At 48.0% G+C, this 9729-nt stretch overlaps 1 protein-coding gene across 1 annotated transcript in view; it reads left to right on the plus strand.

Moving 5' to 3' along the window:
* The window catches only part of TMEM178B (transmembrane protein 178B), a 366236-nt gene extending 360950 nt beyond the window's left edge, over positions 1-5286 (plus strand). Inside the window, exon 6 of the mRNA XM_047095478.1 lies at positions 4071-5286. The gene's annotated coding sequence lies outside the window, so the exon portion shown is untranslated. The remainder of the gene's footprint in view (positions 1-4070) is intronic.
* The last annotated feature ends 4443 nt before the right edge of the window (positions 5287-9729 follow it).

The raw sequence follows: 9729 nt of genomic DNA on the forward strand, positions 1-9729 counted from the left end.
TTCATGGATCACAAAGTCAAGAAGACTCAGCATCACCCAGCCAAGACAAAGCCTTCCTTGTTCACATGTCCGTATGCCGCCCTCGGAGCCCATTCTGGCATATTCTCTTGTTGGGGTGTGTGGTTCCACCTAACAGTGCTTGCCTTTCCTTTGGTCAGGGAAGGCGATATCCTGAAATTCTTGAGTGTAGGCCCTACCTCTTAACAGTCCTCCACAGTCATGATAAGAGGTGTGAAATGAACCACGTGTGGTTGTTCTGATTCAACGGGGGATGTGCTGCTTAGGTCCCTAAAGCTGCCTACCTGAGTCAGACTCAAAGTAATGAAATCAAGCCCATCACCCAGAGGCATGGACTCTGTCTTCTCCTGGCTTATTCTGAGAGTGTTAATTGTTTTTTAAGTATCTGAGGGGAAGGAGCGGGAAGAAAATACACTCCGGTCATCTTTGGTGTGGTTTGTGTGGGTTATTTGGTTGATTCTTGCAACTAAAGGGAAGCTGCTTTTCTGAAAGTGTTCCTCCTCCCCCAGGCGCCAACCATCCCAGTGGACAAATCCAGCCCTTTCCAGGGCAATATGATGAATCAAGAGGTGATTTCATCATATTTAGAAGTCATTGGTGCATACCAGCCAGGTTGGCTTCTGTGCTATCTTCTAGCTGGTATCTGGCAGAGTAAGGGGGCAGGTTTTTAAACAAGTCCCCTTGAGCTGATGGACATAAAAGATTCTGGTGTCTCAAAGCAGTCAACTTGGCGGGCTGCGTTTGGACTCTTTCCGTTGGTGCTTCCATGGTGCAAAATGTTTCTTAAACATTATTGTTAGTTCTCAGACTACTTTATTATTGGCTATTGGATTATTTTTTCTGAATAATAGAAAATCGTAGAGAATTAGAAAAATAAAGTACCAAAAAAGACGAAAGGATTGTTTATAATTTCATCACTCAGAGGCATCATGATGTCCCCAGTACCTACACGGTGAGTAGTTGTCTTGGGTTGGCACTTGGGGCTAGGAGTGTAGTCTAAGGCTGCAGAACCACACTGGTCTGCGTGGAGTTAACCCGGTGATCATAGCAGGAGAAGAGCAGGGCTCTGAGCCCCTAAAGATGGCAAAGGGACTTTTGTAAAAGGTCAGTGCCAGAGCTTAGGGATGGGTGGAACAGAGGGAAAAGATTCCTACGTTCTTTCCTTTTTTCTTTTTCTCTTCTTCTTCTTCTTCTTCTTCTTCTTCTTCTTCTTCTTCTTTTTAAGTGCTATCTCAATCTAATTGTAGGTGTAAGAGCACGGAAGCCAGAGTAACTCACTAATTAAGCTACACTTCTCTAACACAGTTACTGTAAAGTTTCTTTCAGCTCTGCCCTCCAATGATTTGTGACTCTGGGCACTGTGTCTTCTCCATACTTGAACTTCCTCATCCACAAAATGAGGATAGTGATAACACTTTACCTCATGGTATATTAAGGGCAGCAAAGAAATTGCCAAGTGATTTGCAGACATGATGTATCATATAAGTTATGTGCTGTTCAAATGATCCTGGAGCAGCAGAACCCTGACTACACGGAGTTCTTCAACGTATGTGGTGCTTGGGCCTTGTTGCTGAAAGGACAATCGCAAGTGGGAGGTCATCTTGGCCACCAAACAGGACCGTCCCTATCCAGCTTCAGCACGTGGGATTCTCCTCTTCTATCATTCGGGTCCCTCACAGAGGTTGGCTCCTTAACTTACCCATTCTCAGGCTTCCTTCCTTTTGTCCAAAGCCAGTTTTGCAAAAGGCACTCTTAATCCCTCTCGATTATTCCCAGAGGTGATGGAATGAGCAAACCATGTGGAGCAAAGAGCATATAACCATTAACCAAGGCACAGGGTCAATGCTTTTCTTTCTTTCTTTTTTTTCTTTCCTGCAAACATCATTTGTAGCCATGCATGCACTGGTGGTGGGAGCAGATCAGGTTCTGAAATGTTTTAATGGTCGTTTAAGATGGGAACAAGTTTCAGAGAACTGGAATCTTCTTTCTCTTGTCAGTTGGTGAAGCAGATGGCTTCATCAAAAGCATATGGGTTTTCATGGGATTGAGAATGGATGGCGCATTCACTGGGAGATGTTCTGGGTGCAATCCTGTTTGGGAAGGACTGAATCCTAGATTCTAAACAAGACTGCACTTCCAAAAGGGTTTGCACGCTTTCTGCTTTGCAGGGGAACTGGCTTCGGTGCTGTAGGGAAGCCTTCTCTAAGGGAAGTCCACAACCTTGCTCACTATAGGGGTAGAGCCCAACCAGAAATAGGGGGACTACCCAACCATAGGGGGTGTTTGTTCACTATTGAGAGGCAGAAAACCATAAGCATGGGGGCTGGCCTCACTTTGACGGATGCCAGCTTCAGCAATGACGGCCCTGCCTTTCATTTCCAAGGACTGGGTGTTGGAACTCTGTGTCCGTCTCTCCTGTCTCCCATTACTCCCTCTGGCCAAGCCTTTCCCTTCTTTCCCTGGTTACCTGGAGACCCTTTCGAGCTTGAATGTATCGGTGTGCCTGTGTTGTTGTGGATGTAATGATGCCTTTCACTCACTCATTCTCAGATTCCTTTCCCACTTCCGTCCGTGGTTGTGACTGTTTTAGATCCAAGACTTTCTGTAAAAATGTACAAATAAAAGTGGAAACTGAAAATAAGGGGGAGGGAATTGAGATGAAACAAATGCGTTGACGTAGCCCTCAGTTTTTGGAGGACTTTATGTAGAGACTGCCCCAAAATCCTGACTCTGGGTGGGATTTGAAGGGAGGAAAGCCGTTGGCACAGAAGGTTTTGTTTTGTTTTGTTTCGTTTTCTGGTTGTTTCTCTGACAGTCACTAGTGTCTGCTTGGGACCCTCTGTTCTAAAAGCTTTTTGCCTTTAAAGTAAAATCTGTTTTCCAGAAAGTAGAAAACAAGTTATCAAAGTCTAAAGGGTGAAGGTCATCGTGAAGGTCAACACAAAGACCTGATCCTGGGTTTGCCTTCATAGCTTTGTCACTGGCTCACCTGGGGCCTCGGGCAAGTCTCGTTACCTCACTGTCTCTGTGTCCTCTCAAGCAAACCGGGAGCAGAGGCTCCTGGGGCACCGGGTCTCCTTGGCCATGCCATCGCTATTCTCAGAGGCTTCGAGCCCACGTGGGTGTCTGCTTCCTGTGTGAAGGCACATTTGGAGAGTTTTCCTCCCCCCTGCTCTCGCCCCCCTCACTCCTCCGAAAGTGACCTCAAGCTAACAGCTAGTGTGTGCTCCAGTCCAAAGCCTTCGATCTACCTTTTTGTTCTCAGATGCCTTTTCCCACCCCACTTTGCCTATCTCATTTGACTGTCCTTACTGACAGAGTTTTGGTAGGAGAAGGACATCAGAGGAGATGGTGACTGAAATGGCTTTGCAATCTCTGACTCACTATACAAACATGGCTTGTGATGTCAGAAGCGGAGAGGCTGTCTATGGGATGCCGCCAGCGTGAAGAAAGTACCGGTGGGAGGGTGGGGTAAGGGCAGTGGGCGGCAGATGGGAGTTGGCCGTGCAGGGAAGATAAAACTTTTGGAAGGGAAAACGGCAGAATCACCAGAGCATCCTCAGCATGGCAGCGGAGAAGGATCCCCCAAAGGCAGGGCACCCTGAAGTAAGGGGAAGTAGGAAAGAAGGGCGGGAGTGGGTGATACTATAGCACAAGGGACTGCCTCCCCTAAGACTGAGAAGATGAGGTGCCCTGGGGGGAGGGGGTTCCACCATGCTTACCCTAACCCTCCATCCATGGCTCCTTCTGTCCAAACCCTCCTCCTTTCTGACCGTCCATAGTGGTCATCACTCTGGCACCGGCTTCAGGAAGGCCATTTAGACCAGTGCTGTCCAACCAGCGTAAGCCACGTATGCAATTTTAAATATCCTACTAGCCGCCCCCTTCTTAAAAGTCCAAACAAACAGGTGAAGTTAATTTTAACACATTTCAACCCAATATATCAAAAATATTATTTTAATGTGGAATCAATATCAAAAAGTTACTGAAATACTTTGCCACCTTTGTTTTTTAATGAAGTCTTTGAAATCCAATGTGAATTTTATTCTTAGAACACGTCTCAGTTTGGACCAGCCACATGTCCAGTGCTCGACAGCCACGTGAGGCAAATGGCTCCCGTATAGGACAGCAAAGATTTAGACTCTTTGTTAAGAGACCGAATAGGACCCCCTCCCCCATGAGTCACTCGGGTCTCCCGGCGGACAGAAGCCAGAAGTTGGCGTTGGCCCCGAGTAGAGAGCACAGCAGTGATGGCCAAGCTGCCCTCCTGGCCCCTGAAATTCTACTTCACCTGCTTAGTTGGAGGAGAGGACTATTGCCTGTCAAATACATGCCACGTCTCCACAGGGTGTCAGTGCTGCCCCTGGACACGGTGCCGGTGACCCGTCAACGTTCTCCTGTCAGAGCAGGTCACTTTCTTCAGCTATAGGACCATCCACTTATCCCTCGTCCACAGGCCCTTTATCTTACAGAGGAGAGGGGGCCAGACAGGCCTCCCTGTCTCGGTCAAGAATAATGGTCTCCACACCATTTTGTCATCGAGTCCAGTCACCTGCTCATAACATCTCACTAATATCTGGCGCTGTGTTTTGTTTTGTTTTGTTTTCCCCCAATCCCTTCATTTCTTTACATTTGTATCTTAAAGTCAGACGCTAAAAGGGGATATGTTAGAGCAGTGACCATAGAGAGGCAAGACCGGCTTTTCTAGGAGGTGACAGGTTCTGTCCTTTGCCCTGGGACTCAGTCCACCATCGCCTCCCTGTCCTTCCTGACTAGAGACCTTCCTTAGAGGTGAAGAAACCTCTTTTGTTTGGGGTGGAGGTGGTTGGGGAGGAAGACAAGTTGCCAGATCTCAGCACAGAGAACAGAATCAAATGCACGCCAGCAACCCCTGGGCATTCTCAAAGCATTTCAAAGAGCCAGTATGACACGATTTAACTCATTTAAAATATAACATTCTGAGCCCTTTGATACCAAGTGAAAGAAAATGAGCTGATTTGGTGAGTATGTTTTATATATGGTCATTAGACGGGGACCATAGCCGACAAAACTCTCAAACGAATCTTGGAGGGTTTATGGTCCCAGATTATTGCTTGGTCAATATAAATTTACATAAATTTACCTTTCATTTGCATAGTGCTTTCTGATTGGTTAGACAAGGAGCAGTATGTACTGCAGGATTCCAACATCGCCTCTGCCCTCGGAGGTAGCCATTCCTGCGGTTATTGGTGCTAAAATAAGAATAAATATTATGTTAATTTGTTCTGATACGATGTGAATAACTGTGTTGTTTAATCTTAACAAGAATGCGACATCTTATCAGATCTATTGTACTGTCCGGTCCTTCTCATAATTAACTAATTAACTACAGGAAAGGTGATCCAAACCAGATCTTGAAACCATTGTGCTCTCCGGAGAGGTGAACTTAACAGGGAAGTGGGAGGGGGGGGATGAAAAGGGAAATTGCCAGGTTCCTGTGACTTTGCAAGGACTGAGGAAGCAGAGAGCATTTGGGGACCTCGCGGACACTGACTGCATCTTGCAATTTTCTTTTTCAAATTGGCAGAAATCTCGTATTTCCATCGATTGAAGAAAAAAAGTGTCTGGTAATTAATTAAATGACTTGTTCATGGAAAAAAAATAAAAATAAATAACCTGTCAGTTGTGGAATGTAAACTGATTAAACAATTAAATAAAGAAGATCATGTTGTGTGTTTTAAGTAATTGTGTCTGCTGGGGGAGGGGAGGAAGACGTCGCAGTATTTGGTGGAGAGCCATGTTTCATCCCTCAGGTTTCGGATAGAAAAAAAATTAGGACAACTCTTCTATAGATAACAGACAGAAGACTAATCCTGGAGGAAATAGATAATAAACATTTCAAGCATGTGCAAGCCAAATGTCCCTGCTTTTACAGTTGGGTGAGAGCGGGGAAATGGAGAGCAACTCAGAAGAGAACAAGAAGGAATCAATGGTTCTTTTTTCCCTATTGCTAGCATTGAGTAACTTTTTGGAAAAAAAAAAAAAAGCTTTATGAGATGCTACAATTAGTGGTTACATTCTAACCCCTAAGCCTACTTCCTGGCTCTCAGTGAGGAGAGAAATTTCTCATTCAGTCTCTATTACCTCTGTCCCTCCCATAGAATCACAGTTGCCAGCCACCCATACCTTTTAAAAGTTTCTGGGGCGCCTGGGTGGCGCAGTCGGTTAAGCGTCCGACTTCAGCCAGGTCACGATCTCGCGGTCCGTGAGTTCGAGCCCCGCGTCGGGCTCTGGGCTGATGGCTCAGAGCCTGGAGCCTGTTTCCGATTCTGTGTCTCCCTCTCTGTCTGCCCCTCCCCCGTTCATGCTCTGTCTCTCTCTGTCCCAAAAATAAAAATAAACGTTGAACAAAAAATTTAAAAAAAAAAAATAAAAGTTTCTGGCTCAGATGGGACAGCCCGGATAGGACAGCTACGAAAGAAAGACGGTGGGAGGCACATGCTTGTTAAAGGGCATTATGTGTCCGTCAACATCGCCAGTGTTAAGCAAAGGAAACTGGCTCCATCTGGTGCAAGTGGAAAAGGAATTTCCTGAGAAGCTTGGGTTGCTGGAAGCCCATGGCACAGGCAGGAGGAAGCCACGAGATAGCCAGAATCACACCCCAGGCAAATCCGGACCCTCGCCCATGCTGCTGTTGGACTCTGGAGACCAGACAGTCCTGCCTTTACCACCACCTTCACCAGGATGAATTCCCAGGTCTCTCCTCCTTTCAGGCGGTAGCCCCAGAGTCCAAATCCCAGGCAAGCGCACCATCCGAGGGGTCAGGAAAACAAGCCTAGAGCCTCTTATTTCTCTCTGTGGTGGCGAGCTCTGCCTCCCACCAAGATCTGACAATTCCCCAAACATACGAGGAGGCATAGAACGCTGGGAAGACAAAAAGGGGGAAATGCCCATTAGAGGAGGGCTCCCTGAATGAGAGGTATAATGCTCCATCTTTGTGGTGCATCTGAGCAGTGGCCAAGGGCGTATGTGTATAATCTTCACGATAGCGATTAGCAGCACGGCTGACAGCTCTGTAGAAAGAGGGGCACGATGCTGGCCGTCGTACAGAAGACCTGCATAGATTGGATCTGAAAAAAAGAACACTAATATTAAGGCAGTGGAATTTTAAAAGGAGAAAAAGACCAAGAATCACCACCATCGTCTTGGAGGTAATGAAACGAAGCCGTAAAACGTTTCAAAAGTAGGTAGAGGTCAAAGGTAAGTGCCTTGCAGAATGGGTAGGGGAAGGGCTCTAAGTAGAGAAAATCTCGGAAGAAATGGGAGACTAGAATCCCAAGGGGCCCCTCCCCTCCTTGGTAGTCATGTCCCTTGGGAGAGAGAGAATGGAAACCCCACTGGGATTAAGAAGTGAGGAAAGCCTTTCAGTCCTTGTGCCTTCAAGGGAAAGCGGGTGGACTTAAAGAGCTTCTGCCGCACCCAAGATGGAGTGGAGTTGGGGAGGATGACGCTGCCTCCAGGGCCTGTGGATGTGTGGATGTGTGTTGCAGCGTTCTGACCTGAGGGCTGGGTGAGGGCACCAGCAGGTCTCAGGCGTGATGCCCGGATGCCCCGCCGACAGCCTGGGGTAGGCCACGAAGAGATAAACAGCCTGGCTCTCCTTTTTCCAATGAAGCACAACTTTGATTTCAGTGTCTGATGAATTATGCAGTCCCCTGGGTGTGTGAGAAGCACACCTACTCCCTCTCGCCCCAGCACCTGTGCCTCCGGGCACACAGGCCCCCACAGGGAGAGCTGTTACGTAATTGGAGAAAGGCAGCTCCGGGAACTGTGACCAAGTCCGCCAAATATCCAGGGTGGTCCACGTAGGGATACCGTCCTCCAGGAAGCCTTCCTTTCCTGAATGTCCAGCTCGCCTAGTGCCCTCCCCCGAACCCCCACGGCGCCATGCCGTGTCTCTCTCATGGCACCTAGCACTTCAGGATGGAATTGGTGTTTTCTCCAATCTCCTCAGGAACTGGGTTGTCTTGAAGAGCAGGGATCCTGACTTAATTCGCCTTCGTATCCCGGTGACTAGTAGTGCCTCGTATGAGGTAAATGCTCAGTAAATACTGACTGACCTGAACCACACTAAAGTCTTCCCCCATCCGCTCACTCAAGTTGGCCCTCAATACTGGTGTCCAATTCTTCTGTAAGTAAGTGTTCTTGGGGGTCCCCACGTCCACCCTCAGATTCAACGATTCGCTAGATGGGCTCTCAGAAAAGCTGCTACACTCAGCGTTATTGTCTATAACACTGAAAGGAAACAAAAAGGGAAAAGGCTCATGGGGCAGAGTTCAGGAGAGAGTGGACACAAGCTCCAGTTGTCCTCTCCCAGGGGGTTTATACAGATGGCACTTAATTCTCCCAGCAATGCTGTGTGACAGAAGAATTGCCAACCAGGGAGCTCACCCAAGCCTTCGTGTTCAGGGAGCTGGGGGAGGTCGGCCATGTAGGCTCAAGCATTCATACAGCTGGCCTCACGTGAGCAGCTTCCGACCCCTCCTGAAGTCAAGCTGACACCCCACGGACAAAGCCTCCGCCGTAAATCACAATGGTAGCATAGACTTCCCAGCACGGCCCAAGGTAAACCAGGTAAGGCAAGACACAGTCATCAAGCTGGATATTCCTTCTTTGGAAAGCGCGGGGTTTGGGCAACCCAGACCTGCTGTGTCAGCCCTTTATCGTACGTACGCTAAGCTGTGTGATACGTTCCATCGAGCAGAACACGGTTCCTCTCCATGTGAACACAGCTCCTCTCCACGTCTTCTAGATCCCTTCCCTTGCCCCTTGACCATCTACAGACAAGCCCGGTCCTGCCCTTGGCGGGTCACTTACTGAAGCTCTTTGGCCTTGGTCCCCTTCCCATCCAGCCTCTGCAGACAGCTCTATGCACCCTTCACAAGGGGCTGGGGTGAGGGGCAGGGGAGGTTAACACAGGAGCTCAAGTCTTTGAGCCGATCTGAATTCAAGTGCTTCTACATACAAGTTGTGTCATTGCCCCCCTTAGCCTGTGTCCCCGTAGGTACGTAACTGAGCCCTGCAACACCTACCTCCCATACCACTCCACAAAGTGAGGGACCCGTAGGAGATGCCTGGCCCAGACGGTCACTCAGTGCCTTTCGGTCACCCCGTACGCCTGCACTTTGCCCTCTCATTCTTAAGCAGGCCCCACATCTTCCCTTTCTAGGAAGGCTTTCTAAACGGAGATTTGTGTGATGTGAGAGTCCCACAGGAGTCACCACCCCACAATCCCACAGAGGGCGAACATTGATCCTTTAGGTGCAAACTCACACTTACCGAATTCAACCACTGTTTAGTCCATACAACTCCTACGTAGGCACACGGCTAGTGCAATAAAATCATCCTTTGAAATATTTTATCTCAGGGGAGGAGGAAAATCTGGTATTAGAAAGGCTCTTTTCCTTTGCGGAGGCCTCTTCCTTTTCTAGGACCGACAGAAACGCTCTACAACCTTGTCACTCTACCGGCATCGCCCGAGATCTTGCTAGACATGCCGAATCTTCAGTCTAACTCCACATCCTCGGAATCAGAATCTGCAGTTTAACATGACCTCCAGGTGATTCGGACACACTGGTCTGGAGCATTCAGCGAACCTCGCTACGTGATGGGAAAGTTGTTTTCAACATTTCTGTTAATATCTTTTATCTAGGATAGAGATCACAGGAGGAT

The sequence above is a fragment of the Lynx rufus genome, unplaced genomic scaffold, assembly GCF_022079265.1.
Source record: "Lynx rufus isolate CCGP_SWC_20201006 ecotype Redwood Valley unplaced genomic scaffold, mLynRuf1.p SCAF_4, whole genome shotgun sequence".
Taxonomy (NCBI): Eukaryota; Metazoa; Chordata; class Mammalia; order Carnivora; family Felidae; genus Lynx; species Lynx rufus.